We start from the raw sequence: 20,249 nt of genomic DNA, 5'->3' as shown, positions 1-20,249 counted from the left end.
CATTGGAGTGAATTTCCAGTTACCCATCCAATCATCCAAATTGGGCTTAAATAAGGCCAAAGGGTGCTTTGTTTAACATGAATAGGAAGCTTATTCCAAAGGGAGGGCAGCCTGTGTGAGACAAATCTGTCTCTCCAGCAAGTTCTGTTTATGTCACATACCAGGTTAAGGTCCTATGGATGAGTGATCTGTGTGCTATTTGACTTGTGAATGTGCAGCATTTCCATCATAACTGGGTCAGAGATTGCTCTGCATACAAGACATGGGTCGGCTCTGAGCTGTTTGTATGACACAGAGTAAAATGACAATGACTTCAGTTTGTCCACATAAGACAGATTTTGAAGACTCTGAATTTTCTTTGTAAGGAACCTTTGTGGTCTCTCCAGTTCCTGCAGGTGTTTGGAAAAGAACAAACCAAAGGGAGTGTTGTACTCTTTTATCGGCCTGATGATGGAACAGTACAGGGGGTTATAACTTCTTTATTCTGGAGGCAATGCCTTTACTTATGAGATGAGCAATTTAAATGCCCTTCTTACCACTGTAGAAACATGGTGATCAAAGTTAAGGTGTTTGTCAACCCGTGTGCCCAGATGTTGACCACTGACTATGTGCTTAGGGTATTGCTATTGATGTAGTAGTTTGCAGGAACATCACACTTGCTGAACTGGATAACAATACATTTGTTTTGCATTAAGTTTAAGACTGTGTCTTTGGCACCAGTCATTAGTCTATGTATGACCCTCAGGATGTTGACATCACTAGGTGTTTCAATGATCGCTCCCAGTTTGCAGTTATCAGCAAACTTTGTCAGACACAGTCCTTTAGTTTTAGCCTGTTCTTCAGAGAAGTAGTTTCAGAAAAGTAGGGATCCCAGAAAAAATCCCCTGTGGAACACCACTGGTTACAGGTCTGCTGGAGGAGGTGGAGTCCCATATTTTGCCCATATGAGTTCTATCAGTGAGCCTGTTTGCAACCCACCTGACAATATATAGGTTGATGCCAGTTGGGTGAGTTTATCAATGATGCCCGAGTGGGGGATTGTATTAAAGGCCTTGGCTAAGTCGAAGTATTCTGTATGCACAGATTTGCCCTGGTCTAGGGCTTTGGTGACTGTCTTAAAGAAGTCTACCAAGTTTAATAGGCATGATCTCCCCTTGACAAAGCCAAATTGGCTGGGGTCAAGCATTTGGAGATTTCCTATTTCTTTGATATGATGATTCCATGATGATTTGTTCCATGGCCTTGCAGATAAGGCTGGTCTGGATAATGGGTCTATATTTCCTAGGGTCCATGGATGTACCCCTTTTTTGCAAATTGATGATGTTAGCAGTTTTCCATTCCACTGGGATGAAGCCAGTGCTTAGGCTGTGATTGAAAAGTGTGGTCAATGGTGATGCTAATTCCTGTCTTAACCCATGTAGAACACAACCTGAGATGTCATCTGTTCCTATAGAGGCTGTATGTTTGACCTTGGAGAGAGCATTTAAGACCTTCTCCACAGATATACTAGGTGGGGAGGAGGTGTTTGGGATGCTTTGAAGTACATGTGGCAGGAACAACTGAGTGAAGTTTTCACTGAACCTGTCAACCAACAGGTTTGCTATATCCACAGGTTCTATATATGTAGTACCATTGGCTACAAGTTCAGCACAAATCTGGGCCTTACCTTTGAGGTTACAGATATAACTAAAGAATGTCTTGCGGTTATCCTTAGTTAGAGAAGCTAATTTGCATTTGTAGTTAGCTTTGGAGGGCGTCACTGAGTATTATTTGCTTGTTTAAGTTGAGCAGGGAATGTTTCCAGTTTGAGACTGTTCCTTCCTGATCTTAGACAGCAATTTATTTCTCCTATTGTATAGTATATTAATGGCAGTTGTCCATCAGGCAGGTTTGTTTTTCCTTGAAGATTTTACTTTGATTTGATTGGGTATGGCTAAGTCAATACATCAGTTTTTACTTTTGAAGAACTGGATATCTATGGTTCTTTCCTACCCCGCCCCCCCTGCACATTCCTGCATTGCTTTTTCTTTGTTCTTCCCCCTGCTTGCTCCATATTTCACCACTTTCCTATATACCCCATTTTAATACCTATAATATGGCCAAAAATGGAATCACACAGAACACCCATAATTAGCAGAAAAAGCAATGGATCCATTCACTTTTTGGCCTCTATGTTTGCATGGAATTTGGCATCATGCACCAATTGCATTCAACAGTGAATGGCTCTACAGTGATGCAGTTACCTCTATGCAATGTTGCTTAACCCCGTTGTGCTATGCCAACACACACAGCAACACATGTACTATAAAGAAATAATGTAATTGTCTTATCACTGTTTATTTAAAAGTATTAGATACACCTGAAATTGAACCTAGTATCATCTTGACTCAAAAAGAAATGTCAATGCATTTACACCTGCTGCCATAAAGTCAATTAAGCAGCAGATGTGTTTCATAGACTCAATGCTAACTCTCAAACTTTAGCAATGTGGCTCACATTTGTGCACTGCTTAACTATTCAAACAGGGAAAATAAAGCAAATGTGTATCTCTCATGTGCAAACACTTTTGTCAAGTGTTGCACAAACCCACTGCTCACTATGCTATGGAAAACAAAATATTCGTATGCATTAGTGCTGTTTACTGTCCCTTTCCTGATTATGACATGAAATTACATGTGGAAACATAGCAAAATGAAAACCTTATCTAACAATATGTCACATATTTACAGTACAGCCATCTGTTGCCTCCCCCATGCACTGCATCCATGGTGCATCAGTACTTTTTTCACACATATATCAGCTACACTACATAAATGAATATGTTGTATGTTATGCATTGCACATCAATCTGGTGATATGCAAAACTAGGACTATTGAGACATAAGCCTAAATAGTCTTATCCACAAGGACATGAGTGACCTTCAACACACATGCTCCAACCCATTCTGGTTTAGTCAAGGGCAGATCTTGCTTATTAAACGTACTGTATGTTTTTGATAATGATCCCAAAGATCTGGATGAGAGATAACAGGACATACCACCTATGTTGACTTATCCAATGCCTTTTACACTATCTCCCATTCTGGTATCATAGAGAAACTCTCCCATCTGGGGATTAACCCATACATTACTAGATGGATAGTAAACTGGATCATGACAGAACACACACTGTCAAAACTGGGGTCTGCACCTAAACCACTAGACCACTTACCAGTGGAATATCACAAGGATCTGTGCTTGGTCCTCAACTGTTTGGAAAATATTTCTCTGAAGTCAAATAGATGACCTTTAACTTACTAAGTTTACAGATGATTGTTAACTAGGTGCATTCATATAGAGACCCTGAATGATGTTATCATATTACAGAAAGACCTGACACAGACACAGACAAATGATTGGTGCCAAACTCATGGACTGAAACTTAATGTAAAGAATACCTTATTATCCCCTTTGACAAAGAAGTACTCCTGCTAATTATGATATACATAGCACTATGCATGCTCAAACACAAAGCTCTTTCCTTATGTTACCTATACCACTAGTATCCTACCACTGTATTATCCTGCAAACAGGCTTCCTTATACATTCTAACTCACCTGTAACAACACACCCAGTTTCTAAAACTACCCCAAGACAGCCACCTACCTACCATGCTTCCTAAAACCTTATCTACAAAATTCACCCAAACCCTAAGTGAAATGATCCTTGTGCTATTCTGTAAAACCTTAACCTGGTATGTAACATTAACACTACCTACTCAAGAGACAAATTTGTCACCACAAAATGCCACCCATTAGAAACAAAGTCCAGCATCATGTCAAAAACCTCCTTGGCCCTTCCCCCACATACGATTCAAACAACTGGATGAGTGAATACAACCACCCACCCAAGGTTCCAAGAAAGCAAGGATTGAACTTCACTGGCTTGCAGGAGCCATAGAACTGTAGCCTAATACATTCCTGTGCTCCTATGAACATCGTGACCCTAGGCATCGCATGAGATCCTCACACTCCCCATAAACCGTCCCCGACAGTTTTCCCCTTTGGCCCCCTTTTCCCAACTCTTCCTTACTTGCCCCCTATACCAATGCAATAATGAGCTCCCACTAATTAAACACAGAGCTCAAACATGCCTTACTAAGACGATTACTCAGAGCCTCCTTGTGCCCCATTCAAATGGCAAGAATGTCCATCCTATCAAAAACATCACCTTTCAAATCCCCCTTTCAAGCCACCGCATAATGCCGTCTGCACTCCAGCAATCTGCAAAGAAAGAAGCAATGACAAATTCTATGTGCACACATACCATGATTACTTCCTATGGAGGCACTGCCAGGACCCCTGCCACCCCATCAAACTCTTACCTATGGCCAATGGCCATGCTCCCTTTTACTATTGAATGCAAATGCCCAAAAGCAGGAACAACTTTCAACGTTAATCTAACATACTAACAATTAATAGAACAAATTGTACAACCCATTAATCCTGATATATAAACTCAAAATGCTTGTCCTTCTCTGACTAGCAGTGTAAAATCCTCTACCAAAACTCAACAACTTTGAAATCCACTTACTTCCATCAGTAACGGTTGCCCACTTTTGTTCCCCTTGTGTAACCTCCTCACTCACCACTGCTTCCATCATCTGTGAATTCACTGTATCACCACAACTGGTACTCGGCACACCACCATTTCCATGAGTAATTGTTGCCCACTTGTTGTTAACCTCCTCACTCGCCACCGCTTCCATCATTGCAAATTCACTGTGTATCAGCGCAACTGGTCCTCGCATCTACAAAGTAAAGGACAAAAGTAAACCCTCTAATATATAAAATAAGGCTCCACCTTATACCCACCTGTTCCAAATTACAGCCGCAGTGTTCCAAGACCCCATCTGCAAGAAAGAAAAGACATGTAAATCATCCCAGAAAATACATAACACACATTCCAAGACATCTTCATGGACAACCTATCCTGTCAACCCGGAAGGAATGTACCACTGCCACTCATCTATGACAAAGGTGCATTACTGAAACTATGCTTCCCATGACCCTATCAAATACCCAAGATAAATTTCACTACCAGTTGAGCATGTTAAAACTAAACCCCCACCCATGAAAGGACCCCTAATATCCATTAAAGTTATAATGTTAGGTCATCTCGACTAATCTCCAACGTAGTTCATCCTTCAGAGAAAATGGTATAAATACATAACTGCTTCCACCTCCCAGTCCTCTCCCTACATTTCTGCAGGTGGAAAGTAATGCAGGCTGCCCCAGTAATAATTTATGTGTCATCTCCCATGTTATTAATCCTTAACTCCTGCCTCCCCCAATTATCCATGTAGTAATTCCAGAAAGGCATACATGAGTTCATTGTTGGATCACTATTTACTTCTGAAATAGTCTTACATTAGCCTGGAACAATGTATTGGTTGTGTGGTCATTAACTTCTGCTATTCTTACTGGGTATAACATTTCCCTGTTCTATCAGTGGATAAAATATGCTAAATACAATATTTAAATTGATAACCATCTAATATTTAAATCATAATATTCCTAACAACTGAAAGGATTTGTTGATTTGTGAGGAATCACTTTGATATACCTGCTCATACTAAAACACAAGAGTAGCTACAGACTTCATGAACAATGGCCCTCTGAGAACAAATATTGCTCAGCAGCCAGTAGCAAAAATATGCTAGTTGCAGCAAATCCAAACATTGTAAGCAACTGATTTCATTCAAAAAGGAAAAGATTGTTTTCTTGACAGTCATATGTAATTGCTTGCCAGAAATATACACATTAGTAATTTGTCAGTGCCCACATATACAAAACAAAAAGAGGAAAGAGAAGGTAGAGCAAATGTCCTGCATCTTTTTTGTTTTATGTCCTGAAATGAACCTGGATCAGTTCTTTGCCTTCTAAAAGTTATTTTCAGCATCGTTAACGATATTATATCATATTTCACATTGTCATATTACGATGATTGCAAAGACATGCGTCTGGAGCATGTCTTCCTGGGCCTCCTCTGAAAATTGGCTTGTTCCAAGTTAGACTTTCCCAGCAAACAAATAAATATGGCCAAAGACCCTGTTTGCTATAATCAGGAAAATGTCATTGGATGAAACATCAGTTAGCAAGGTGCAGAATTTAGTTGATTTACTCTGATTCTAATTGTGAATATTGTATAACTAAATCCATGCTGTAGCAGAACACCAAGGCTTGATTACTATTAAATATATCAATTTTATTTCTTCACATATGGCATATTGAATTAACCATAAGGAAAACAAATGTACTCTCCAACACAAGAAACAGCTCTACAAACATAGCGAATGGACCTCAATAATTTAGTCATGCTTCCCGATAAGCCACTAGTTGAAAGACACTTGCTTAACTAAGCAGCCAAGCAGAACATGCAAACACCATCAATTACTGGCAGAGCAAATATTTGCATTTTGTTAAGGACCACGGCCTTGAAAATTCTTCTGATTAAATACTTGTAACACACCAGTAAAACTCCACTATACCAATCAAAAGCAATCACCGTAACTGTTATTGCTCCAACTCAGCTATCTCATCCTCACAAAAACAGACATCTGCTCCATTCCGCAGTATGCACGACTGACTGCACAGCAACTGACAATCCATAAAGGGCCCAAGGCATGGGGCTTTTAAATACTCGCGCTTTGCTAAAAGCAAGATTTGCAGCATTTGCAGTGTACACAGGATGAGCTGCCCCAGATACAGCTATTATTTAAATTAACTCAGCAGGAAGTAGAATCTGCCATGTAAAACAAGGAGGAAATGGCACTTCAAAAGCATATGTGAACGAGTGTGATGATTTATGAGCCCAAGGGATGTACATCAAGTTTGTGTGGCATAACTTCTGTAATGGTTCCCAAATACCTAAGTATCTTAGCAACACTAATATGAGTAATAAAGCACTAACCTTGTGCACTCTACGAGGTATACCTTCATACTGCGTATGCACTGAGGCAGTCATTACAGCTTCACCCAGAGCCCGCGAAAAGCCATCCACCGCATAAGGGTGAAAAAGTTACATTGAAGTGCCATGCCCCCCCCCCCCGTACCCAGACCAACTCCAGGGTGGATCAGCTCGAGGAAGGGAGGGAGAAATCTCCTAAAATAAGTGAATTCTTGTCACAAATGCCATATGCCTTTTTCAGCAGTTCTTGACCTACCGCAAACAAAACAATTTCAAACTACGAAAAACAGCTTTTTTTTTTAGATGGAATTTAGCACGTTGCTTCTGGTTCTCCTAACCGCACATGCGATAGGGACTGAGAACGGCCAAAAGGAAAATCCAGCACATGTGCACGTCATATGCCCAAGCCTGGAAAAGTCCTCTAAGGCTGAGCTGAAAAGCACCTCAATGGCTCCTCCCCACATGCCATGGAGAAATCAGGAGCACTGCCAGAAAAGGGGGCCAAACACTTATCCTGCCCCTAGCCTCCACCTAGATGACAAAACTTCCTCGGAATAAAGCTATCGGACCAATCCCCCTCCCCCAGCATCACAGCCCCTTACTCAAACCACCATAGCCCTAACACACCCAACCACCAAACCAAAAGGACGTGCACTGTATATGGGCCAGGAAACATGCCCCCCCATGTGTTTTCTACCATACACCACAAATCTCCTGAGTGAAGGCAGATGATGCAACCAAGCCACTGATGCCATTGCCTCAAAAAAAAAAAAATTGTCCCTATACTTAAAAGACATCAACTTTAACCTGCATATATATAACCATTCTCTATACCCCAGGTACTCACCTCCTTATCCCCACCACCAAACCAAGGCCTACCTTACACTGGTCATCAGGACATGAACCTGCATGTAGCAAGTTCATGCCAAAATGTGATTGCTTAACCCAACTACATTAGACTAAACCTCTTAAGCCCCTCCCCATCATTATCTCATTTCCTCCCAATCATCCCTGCCTCCACTTAACCCTTTCACCTCCACAACCCACTTAAATCCCCTTAATATTAACTTACCCCCTCCATGAAGATGTCCCAGGACAACTTAGTTTGTTGTCAAACTTCATTTATGCATCCCACTGTTGAATGTTACACATATTTACATACTGCATAGGCAAATTAGGGGTTGGCCCTGAATTTCCCAATATATATATATATATATATATATATATATATATATATATATATATATATATGGGTCTACTTCAGAATATCAACAGATCAGAATGCCGACTTTCATTCGGCCGACACCATATGATTGACATTCCTAAAGACCGTCATCCTGAAATAGCACCATTTACTTACCTGTAAACACAGTAAAACTGTGTTATGCAGCGGTCAAGCCCCCCTGCACCCCCATACTCCCTGCTAATTAAATATTCTCACTCTGAGATCGCACTACAGTGCAGGAAAGGGGACTCTCCCAGTCCCGCACTGTAGCGGGATGCAGGATCTCCGCTATCATTTGTTGGCCTTTCAAACGTTCGCTCATATGAGTTTCGAACATTTGGTAGTTCAAAGAAATGAAGGGCTCCCATATATATATATATATATATATATATATATATATATATATATATATGTATGGAACTTTATTGATCACCAGATAAAGTGTGGTCAAGTTTACATTTATTTTGGCTATTTAAATCTGATATTTATGTAAGATATTAGAACTGGATAGGACATACAGGTGAAACTGCCATCTGCTTTATTTTTTAGTGCGAGCATTATTGCATTAAAGTTAACTACTGATATTTGAGTGCAGTGTTGTTTCTTTCTCTTTTGTGCATTTGTTATTTTGGAACACAGGCATGAATTGCTTTATTGAATATTGAGCACCAATGAATTGGGTGACTTGTATGTATATGTGTGTTTTGTGCCCAAGGAATGGAAGATGGCTACAGTCATTCCCCTGTGACAGGCTGGACTTTTCCACAATGGGAGCCAAACCAAAACAAAGTGCCAAGATGCCTGCATCTGTTGTTACACCTACTTCCTTCTCACCTTCTTCTTCTTTTTACCAGCACCAGTGAAAAAGAAGAATTCTCAGAAGAAGAGCTTTTCACATCAGATAGACAAGGACTATAAGAGACGATGGACCTCCAATTGACTGTTGATAATGCATTCAACATTTGCAATTTTCATAATATTTCTCTTTCTGAATTACAGCTATCAGTGTTAAGCAAGGGTTTAAATTTTGTACCAAGTACAGGGACAGATGTTTGTACTCTAATACCTGAGCTGCTATACTTTGCATGGAATGTAATGTTGAAGCAAATGTTTAATGATACTAACAGTGTTCAAACATCTCGTGCAGTGAAGCAACCTAGCACTTTTCACCTACTTTAAATCCTACACTGTTGTTTGTTAAATCATGTGAACATGAAATTGAACAGTATCTACAGAATACACATAGATCTATATATTTCGATTTAGACCAACTACATAGAAATGCACTGCAAGAGCTAAAGAATAATACCAACATACTTATAAAATATGCTGATAAGGGCAGTGCTGCTGTTGTACTTAGTAAGGAGTTTTATAACACACCGATAGATCTGTTGCTAGCTGACAAACTGACTTTCCTTCAGCTGTCACCACTAATGTTGAATTCTTATATACAAAAAGTGCACAGATCTTTAATATGGAAAAACCTGGTTTGATAGACCATGAGCTGCTGACATTTTTATATATACAACATCCTACCATCCCAGTTTTTAAATCCTTACCAAAAATTCATAAGGATCTCAAAACACCACCCATGAGACCTATAGTATCGGGTAGGTGTTGGGTAACAAAACATTTCTATCTGGTTAGAGTGTACTTTCAGACCAATGTTACAAACCTTTCCTAGAATTTTGAAAGATACTGCTACATTTCTGGAATCATTGGGTGTTTATTTACAAGAGAACATTCAAATTTCCTATATGTTTGTTACTCTAAATGTAAAGAATTTGTTCACTGTCAAAGAAAATCAATATGGTATTACTGCCATAGAAGAAATACTGAACAAAAAGGTGAATATACATACAGATGAAAATATACGGTTATGTTCCTTATTAAGGCTAGTGTTAGAGAACAATGTTTTTTCTTTGTCAAGCAAAGTATTATTGCCAGAGACAAGGTATAGCTATGGACAAGCCTTGTGAGAACACATTTGCTAACCTAGTCCTGGCATACTGGGAAGATATGGTGATATTTGAGGCAGCACATGATTGGAAAGACAAACTTCTCTTTTACAATAGATTTGTGGACAATGTTTTCTTTTTGGCGGGGCACCACATCAGAATTAACATCCTTTGTTAAGTATGTAGAGTCTACTATCAGCTTCTTCAGATTTTCATTGAATTATTCTAGCTCAGCTAATGAATACCTGGATGTTAGTATTATTAAGAAAGACAATGGGGAGGTAGAGACCTCACTATATAGGAAGCCTTGTTGGACTAACAGCATGCTTAGATTTGATAGCATGCACCCTAGACATGTATTCCAACACATAGTCAAGTGACAAGTCTGTAGAATATCCAGACTCTGCACGAATGAAGATTCCTTTATACGGGAACTGGACGTTTTAAAGAATAATTTTCAACGCAAGGTTATAGTAAAAATTTATTGAAAAAAGAAATGGACAACAGCAGTCTCTATAGAAAACAAAGTGCAAAACCACGGTTACATAGAGGTAAAAAATGTTCTAATAAGGTAGATGCACAGGTTCAAAAAGCTAATGAAGGTTTGAAAATAAGTTTAACACACAGTAATGACATAGGTGGTATATGTAATATAATTGGAAACAACTGGAAAATTATTTTAACAGATGAGAATATAACTAGAGTTGTAGGGACACAACCTAGATTTATTTTTAAAAGATAAAAATTTGAAAGATATTTTGTGTCAAGAACCTATGCATTTTAAAAATTCAGGCATTAAGAAGAAGAAAACTTATCCAAGCCTACATCGTAAAGCCTGTAAGCACATTCTGCAAGGGAACTGTTTTATACACCCCAGGACCAACAAGAATTACTTTTTGAATATGTATGCTGACTGTAACATGCAAAATGTTGCCTACATTGCAAACTGTCAGCAGTGTACTGCATATTATGTAGGAAAAACAAATTGCAGACTTAAAGATAGAATTCTTAAGCATCTATTAGAAATAAGGTTAAGAAAAGAACACAATGCACTGTACAAGCATATAGAATTCCATAGAGATCATGTATTTGCCTTTATGGTTATATGTGTTATAAATAGAAGTCAAAGAATGGGTGACTTGTATAATTAAACTGAATATAAAGAGATGCAATGGATTCTTAGACTGGGAGCTGACAAAGCCCCATGATTAAATGATGTTGTCCCTTTAAAACCAGCTCTAACAAAATGGAGGGTAAACTATTGATTTTCATTGGCTGTGTTGTACTATATTAGATACTATGTTTTTACTTGTGTTTTATCATCTGATGAAGGGATTTACCCAAAAGTGCTTATGGTACTGCTTTTATTATTTTAATAAAGTGAAGTTTCTTCACAGTATGGTAGTACTTGCCTTACTTTTGGATTTATTCCCCTGCACAAAGGAAGTCCAACCACTGATCTGGGTAAGTACAGGCCCATAAGTCTTACCAGCCTCATATGTAAGGTCATGGAATGAATATAAAGATAAATGAGTAGACACATAATCCACAAATGCTTGACCCATCACAGTTAAGCTTTATTAAAGGAAGATCATGTCTAGTAAATCTGATGGACTTTTTTGAGAAGGTCACCAAAGCATTGAATGAAGATACGACTGTGTACAAAACGTACCTTGACCTAGCCAAGGCTGTTAATGCAATACTCAACTCAGGCATTATAATAACCCTATGGACAGCCTACTGGCTCACTGATAGGACCCAGGAAGTCAAAACAGGTGAGGCCAACTCCATCAAGTGGCCAATCACTAGCAGAGTCCCCCAGTCCTTTGTACTGGGTGGGTCATTTTTGGCATCTGTTTTTTTTTTAAACGGAAACAAATTCTGAAGGTTTATGGCATACTACATTTGTAGATGATTGCAGGCTGGGGGTATTCATTGACTCCCCTGGAAACACTAGCATTATTCAAGAAGGACTGTCTCTGAGTAACAAATGATGCCAAAGCCATGGTCTTAAACTCAATGCTAGGAAATGCATAATTGTTCCCTTTGGGAAGTCAACCATTCTGGCTAATTACCATGTTGATAACACACCTCTAAGAGTAAACCCAGTGGTTAGGGATGTGGGTACACACATAGACAGTAGCCTTACATTTTACCACCAAGTAGCCACACCAGCCTTTTATGTTGTGCAACTTATAAGAAAGGGCATGGCATATAGGTCTAAACAGGTCATTATCCCAGTGTACTTTACCCTTATTAGATCAATCATAGAGCACAATATTCTCATTGATATGTATCTGACCAAGCATATGCAGCAATTGGAGCAACCTCAGGGGTTCCTTACAAAAAGAATACAAGGAGTAACAAACTTTCCTTATGCAGAGCATGTTAAATCCCTGTCCCTCTACTCAATCTGCTATAGATTTTTGATGGGTGATCTATGCCTGACTTACAAGGCATCCACAAACCTCACACATGTGAATCTCCTACATGTATGTAAGTCAAAGAGTACCAGAAATACAAGGTCTAGGGACCAGAATTTTGTCTGTGACTTAAAGAGAACATGATGAAGAGACAGATATGTGCCCCACGGACTGCCTTTCCTATGGAACAAGCTTCCCATGCATGTGAAGCTGAGTTCATCTGTTACCTAGTTTAAGCACAACCGAGACCAGTGGATGGAAAATAGGAAGTTTACACTGGGCCTGGTAGCCATGTCCTTTATGGAGAGAGGAAGCTTATACATGTCTGGCTCTCAATTTCCTATTCAGATGTAGGACATCATTATTCTTTGAAGAAAGCTTGGCTTTGCTTAGAAAAGCCCCCCCCCCCCCAATTTGTAAGCCTACTAACAATCTATAACAATGTATGAATCTATGAACTGATATGTGTGTGTGTGTGTGCGTGTGTGTGTGTGTGTGTGTGTGTGTGTGTGTGTGTGTGTGTGTGTGTGTGTGTGTGTGTGTGTGTGTACTGTACACACATACACACACACACACACACACACACAGATATATTGTCAACAAATTATAGCTACTTCTAGGTGAAAGCACATTTGAAACAAGGTACACAATGTTACTTGAAATGTGATTTTATTTATATATATATATATATATATATATATATATATATATATATATATATATATATATATATATATATATATATATATATATATATATTAAAATAATGGGTTGAACTTGTAGCTTTTTCTTTTAATGTCAATGTCTGTCCTAAATCGAGGCGTACAAATTTTAAATACAAACACATGCTCCAGGCATCTTAGCTGATGCAACACACAGTGAGATGCAGAATATTTTGTGCTTATCATTAACAGCACAGTGTCTGTTGAGGTTGTTACTCAGTAGAATGATGTGGAAAGTGAAACTTTTTAAACTCAAGGCTGCCTGCTGGCTTTTGTGAACATGATTCTTTCAAGCTTTTGTTCTGATCAGAGGTAATTATGAAAGTGTTGCTGTTTATCTAAATGGTGATAGAATAAAAGCAATGTTCCCCATTTTATCTAAATGGTAATAGAATAAAAGCAATATTCCTCATTTTAATACCATGGATTTATAATAAGTTCTTTTTACATATCACATTGTATAGCAAAGTAGATGAGCTCTTGATGTAAAAGGAAGTAAATATATTGATGGCATGCACCTATAGCTTTGTATGCATTCCTGAGGAGAATGTAAATAATGAAAAACAGCAATTAATATAAAACAGACACTTATAGGACGTCCATATTGTTTACATATAAGATAGTGCAGCTCTTTTCAGAACATCTATGATAGAATATTCTCCATTGCTGACAACTGTAGTCAGAGCTATTTAGCAGAAAATAGTTAAGGAACTGACACAGTCTATTTTTCCACTGGCAATAGCATAGTTGATGAAGTTGTGGATTAAGTCAGAAAACAATGAAGTCCCATAACCTATATTGCAAGAATCAAGGAGCATGATTCATTGTCTAAGATGGAGGAGAGTAGTATTTAAGGAGGTAGATGAACTAAAAACATTTATTACCACATTTTTGACTTTGCAATAATGAGGATTTCAGATCAGAAGTAAAACTTTTCTATTGCTTATGAGATCCTGAAGAAATTAATTAGGTGAACATTGGTGACAATCATGTTTCCTGAATGTCAGGGGCTTAGGCTATGTATTGTGAGCTTGCATATACTGTTGTTGAGTAAGAACAAATCTTGCCATGCAGACACTGATCATACAGAAGCATTTTGATGGACAGCATAATGCAACAGAGGCAGACTATAACACTTACATAACATTATTACGATCTGTATGTAGGTCATGGTCCTGTAAAATAAGGGATAAGGAATTTATTTTATTCTTATATACAAGAGCATTGCCTTGAAAAACATGTATATCTTCCTTAAGAAGACTTGTCACATATGACAGTCTGTGTAAAATAGATCTTTGCCACTCAGCTACTTACATGCTTAAGAGTTCCCATGGACATTTTATTGGTTACGTGGAAATTATCCAAGCTTGCTAAGGCAAGACAGCTGTTCTGGATAATCCAAATGCAAGCACTAATATCTGTGTTTAGTTTTAATTGTTAGTATAAACTAGAAACATGCCACATTTAAAATGTGAGAAATTTATCCCAAGCCTCTTCATCAAAGAAAGATTAACGAGCTGTTCTTTAGTCACTGCAGCTAAGTGCAAGATTTGCACCTCTTTTTTGTTATTGACATTACAGAACTAGACCATTAACATTACATAAATCGACACTGGGACCTGGTGGATGAACTGATTGTTATGCATTATCAAACACATGACATGCAGAGAGGTTCCTATGAGGAAGAGCAGAATACTTTGACTTAAAAAATGCCTTGAGACAGTATTTCAGTCTTTCTGCAATACTGGTCTGGAGAACTACTTTTAATCTCTCTTTCATACACTGCCTGTTGATATCAGCCCCTTCTCAGCCAATTGTTCCATTTGTTCCCTATCACCAGGGTGAGGGTCAAGTGGGATAGGCCAGTCATTAGTGATGGTTGGAGGGTTTCCATATTTTGTACATACCATCCATATTTTGTACCTGTCATTCCCATAAATGCCTGGCTTACAGATCCAAAAGTGGATGTGCAAAGGGCTTATCCACACTGGTCATCCTTGACTTTTGTAAGGGACATTGCCAGCAAGCATTCCCATCTCCTTCCCTTAAGCACAGCAACTGATTTCCCCAGTCTCCACCAGAGAAAATATATTTCTCTGTGTTCTCTCCAAGCACCTGCTATCCTCCCCAAGAAAGGTGAGAAGGCCATGCCCCTTCATTAACCCCCATCACCAGTTTCATAGTAACGGTCCTGTCCTTCTGCACCAAGGAACTAGGTATAGAGCAGTTTAAAGAAGTTGAACTTCATCTAAAAGCATCTTTTTCAGTGTTTAAGAAAATGTATATTGGGTTCACATTGATCGGCATTTCATAAAGCACCTTTTAATGTAGATACATCACCACCGCTACTTAGATGCAAGAAAAGACATATCACCCTACCAAGTATGTCCCAGCAGACTGCAGCAGAGATAAGATAATACTCAAGATTTCACTTTCACAGGATGAAATGAGGATGATAATATGTCTGAAGTTTTGTGAGAGATTGCATATAGATGATGGCTTTGGATTGTGGTAGATATCATCACAAGGCAGTTTATTATTTTGTAAAGCAACACCAAGCATGAAGTCCCCTTTTCCTGTCAAAAATTTACTGGTCAATGCTCTGGTTTGCAGATTTTTATACTAGTGCAAGGACCTAATGATAAATAAAATCAAATGGTGTTAGGAGCAGGAAGAACCATTTGGTTAAGGATGGCATAACAGTTAAACAGTGGACCTCAGCAGTAGCCATTATGTGTACCAGGAAAGTAAAATTTTCTCTGTATATTTTTTAAAATATATCCTGTTGTGGTACTATAAAACATTCATATCCTTTCAGTGCTTCTTAACCTTTTGTATTTCAGGTCAGGTTTAGCTTTGTGTGTTGTGTTATGTTTTGTTGTATTGTGTTGTGTTGCAGAACCAGTGTTATGAAGCATTTTAAAACTCTTACTATGCTGTAAAATGGGAAACATTTTTTTCTTGGAGTTTAAACATCATAATACAGGTCATTGCAAAATTAACACAAACTATTCTAGATAAAATGACAGAAGAAGCTTTTGAACTGACACATGACAAGTAAAAGAGATAAGACAGTATACAGTAATTAACCAGATGGGTTTTCTTTCCCCTTCATGAAACCACTCTAAAGCCCCAACTAATTATTTTAAGATAACTGGTCATATCCAGTAACCCTTTCTGCTGGAATCCTAAACCATTGCTTGATAATGTTACTTTTTTGTTGTAGCTTCAAACATTTTTATTGTTGTATGTTACAAGGATAACCTTTTTATATGTGAAACTCCTCAGCAGTCCTACATGAAAACTCAATTAATCAATTAGTATACTATACTCAAATTACAGTGGAATTATGTAACTCTTTTGCTGGGAACCATGAAACTTGTGGTGCATTACATCAATTAAGAATACTTAATTTCAAAATGGCACAAATGAACAAAGTATGACTCATAGAAAGCATTTACTTCTGAAAACCCATCAGCCTTAATGGTTTTGTAACCTTTGTAAATTTAATATGGGTTTCATTTATATTGCAAATGAAAGCAGCTTCCAGATGGTATAATATTACTGCTCATATACATGATGCTTTATGGAGGCCGTCTGTAATTGCATAAATAATAATGATAGGTTCTGAAGTCGGCATCTACTTTCAGCACTTTTTGTGAAAAGATATGATCATACTGGGCTATCTCAGTGTGAGAAGGGCACTTAAGCCAATCAATAAATAACGATTCAAAACATATTTAGTTAGAGTTATGATAGGCAAAGATTAGAAGTAAGCAATAAACTCCTGTGTCCTACAGAAGGACATTTTAAAATGTGTTCATAACACATAACAGCAAAATAGTAGACACGCACACACACACACACACACACACACACACACACACACACACACACACACACACACACACACACACACACACACACACACACACACACACACACACACACACACATATATACCTACATGCAGGAATACACAAATTTGTCCCTCTGCCTTTTAATACTTTTTTTCCCTAAAGGTGTTCACACTTATTTATATTAGCCTGAAACATTGAAAATAAATTACCAATAATTCTGTTCTCTGGGTACAATTATGTCTTATTATTTACTTAATTGTATATATTTCAGATCTATCCATATTAGGGGTGTTTACCACTAAGAGGCATCTTTTTCTTGCACTGCTATCTTTGCATTTCAGTATTTTCTAGATGGCAAAATAACCCACAGAAAATATCCCCTCACCCTATGTGGCATATTACACTGCAGAAACTTTGGTTCTAAATTATATGCAAAATGGAAAAATGGTGGATTTTCCTAAAAAAGGTTACAATGTTTTATGCATGTGATAATGCCCAAAAGGGTGTGTGATACTGTGAAAATAATGCCCGCCCAGGATGTTCTGAGGCCAGACGCTACAGGCAAAGGGCCTCCACACCTGTGGAAGGGTGTTATTTACACAATAACACACACCCTGGAGGGCATTATTGTACTTAAAGAATGGGCTGTCTGTAGAATTATTGCATTTTACTTACTTACTTTTTTTTTTTATTACTATATAATTTTGTATACATTTCTGGTGTAAACTAGTTCTTCCTCCAAATGCCTTAAACTTGCTGTAGTATTTGTTAATGGTGGAGGAAGCATTTTGCATCCAAAATATAACACTGTAAAATATCCAGATATTTACTTTATTTTTGGTCCCTTATTCCTAAAATCTTTGGTTTGTTGCCAGTCATTGGAGATTAAAGTTACTAAATAATAAAATGCATTTGACTTTCAGACTTTTATTTCCTTTATAACTCTCATGCTAACACAAATCATTTTATTTAAGCAAGTCTGTAACTTTATAAGACAAATAATTAAAATCTGTTCCTAGTTTTGAAGCTTTGTTCCCCCTTTATTTTAGGACTTATCCAGATTTCTTCAGCTGAAAGGTCCAGTGGTATGCAAACCTCTTTACTGCTGCTGCTGCTGCAAGTGGTCGATCTCACTCACTTAATCTCACTCTTACTCACACACACACACATATACACACACACACGTCTCTGCTTCAGAAAATGTATGCTAACACAAATTTGTAACAGCAATATTTAAAATATGGCCCTATTTTGAGCCTTTGTCCTGTTTATTTAAGTTTTATCCAGATGTTTTGAGCTAACGGGTCAAGAGATATGCTAACCTCTTAACTGCTGCTGGGGACTGCTCGATTGTTCTCACTCTTCAAACCCCCCCCTCTTTCTCACATACATACACACACACACACACACACACACACACACACACACACACACACACACACACACACACACACACACACACACACACACATTTTTTCCATTTCATTTATATTTTTACTTTACTTTTTAAAGTGCTGCTTAGTGAGTGTAAAATAATAGCTTGATCAAGCTCTCTCCCTCTCATACATGCATACACTCTCACACACAGACATAAACGCATACACATGCACACTTTTTACTTTAATTTTTTTCTTTTTTTTTACACTCACTAAACAGCAAAAGTGCTGCTTAGCAAGTGTAAAATAATGGCAGCTGTTGTTGTTTCAGTCCGAATTCCACAGCAGCTTGCTATGCTGTTGTGAAGCAGCAGACTCATTTTTCAGTAGTCATTACCTGTAGAATTACACCATGCTGGAGAACGTTCGATGTCCTTACATTCACTGCTGCAGTATTCATCATTTATGGGATTCCCTGCCATGGAAGCTCAGCGTCCGGCTAGTCTACCAAAGTTTACTTTTGCTTTAAGGTACTCTGAACATCACCCAAACGCTCCTTGTGTAGTGTAGGGAATAACGATAGCATTCAGGCATACCATCCTATTGAATTTTTTGTGCTGTTTGGGGTTAATGTCATTTAGAAGGGTAAATGCCAGTGTGAGAGACAGATACCCCATAAAGACTGCTACAATGTTTTTTTTTTTGCCTAGGCATTTCTCAAGACCATACATCTTGTTCAGTTTTTCAGGCATTTATCACAAAAACCCTTTGTAATAGGCTTTCATCCCTTTCATTGTATCGTTAAGAACCAGAGTCTTAAACTTCTTGCTAAAGATACAATGGAAGTAACTTCCCACCCTGAGGGTCAGCTGTCAGGGAAGAAGAAGAAGGTGAAAAAGGTAAGACCGGAATCTTCCACTGTCCAGCCTCTGCCTGGTGTTTCTCCTGAGGTTATTCCAAACCCAGAGGCTCACCTGGCTATGTTGTCAGATTTCTCTGCCACGTCCAGGTTAAAGACCAGTGAGCATCTGGCAGGCAGTACAGGCAGCAAGGCTTTGCAGGCATCCATTTTGGATGTTCAAGGGAAACCACAGTTGAGTGCTTTGAAGGGATCAAGGGGGGTTCTGCAGATTCTTCTTAGGGAAGAAGTTCCTCCTACAGTTGTCAAATACTCTCCTGAGTCAGAGCCTTCTCAGTTTTCTAGGACAGATGTTCCTGTAAAAATGAAACAGGAAACTAAACATGTTTCTTCTGCTCCTAGGAACCCACAAATTGAGTGGCAGGCCTTTACTCAGGGGTTATTTAATGCTATACTCTCATTAAGACCTCCTCAGGGGGTTTCAGTTCCTGCTCCTCCTTAGTCCTCTTCTCCACTTAAAAGGCCCAGGGAACTGAATTCTGTTGAGAAAAAGTTGGATTCTGATGACGACTATCTCACTTATTCTATGCAGATTCCTTCTCCTTTAGACTATGGGTAAGAGGAGAAGGAATCTAATAGTCCAGATACTCCTACTGTGGAAATTTCATTTGGGGACACAATCTCTAGGATGATGGAATTTTTTTTAAGTGGGATTGTGATCAGGTCTCTTATAGCCTTAAGAGGCACTATGAGTTACTGCAGATGGAATCTCCTAAACCTGCAGCTATTCCTCCTGTTTTGGCTGCTTTATTGGATGTTTTTTTTCAACGTCTCTAAAGCACCTGATTCTCTGCCCCATGCTCCTAAGAAGCCTAATA

This window comes from Protopterus annectens, chromosome 3.part1, assembly GCF_019279795.1.
Source record: "Protopterus annectens isolate FY-2018-M chromosome 3.part1, PAN1.0, whole genome shotgun sequence".
Classification (NCBI taxonomy): Eukaryota; Metazoa; Chordata; order Ceratodontiformes; family Protopteridae; genus Protopterus; species Protopterus annectens.
Note: the sequence above shows the minus strand (reverse complement) of the source record.